This window comes from Eimeria mitis, genomic scaffold (assembly GCF_000499745.2).
Source record: "Eimeria mitis Houghton genomic scaffold, Emh_scaff689, whole genome shotgun sequence".
NCBI classification, from domain to species: domain Eukaryota; phylum Apicomplexa; class Conoidasida; order Eucoccidiorida; family Eimeriidae; genus Eimeria; species Eimeria mitis.
Window position 1 is genome coordinate 4209 of NW_013574992.1, and position 413 is coordinate 4621.

A 413-nucleotide genomic window follows, 5' to 3' on the forward strand; every position below is an offset into this window, starting at 1 on the left:
ACTTTACTTTTTGTTTTTTATATGAATATTACATTACTTTTTGCTTTTTTTTGTTTATTTTTATTTGTTTATTTATTTGTTTTTGTTTGTCTATTTGTCTCCTTTTATTTATTAACTTTTATTTTTATTTGTTTATTGATTTATTTATTTGTTTATTTCTATTTTTATTTATTTATATTTATATTTATATCTATATTTATTTATATTTATATTCGTGTATATGTATGCTTATATTAATTTATTTTTATTTCTATATATTTATGTGTATATATATGTTTATATGTGTATATGTTTATATAGATGTTTGTATATATGTTTATATAGATGTTTATAATAGTATAATAACGATATATATATATATATATATATATATATATATATATATATATATATATATATATATATATATATAT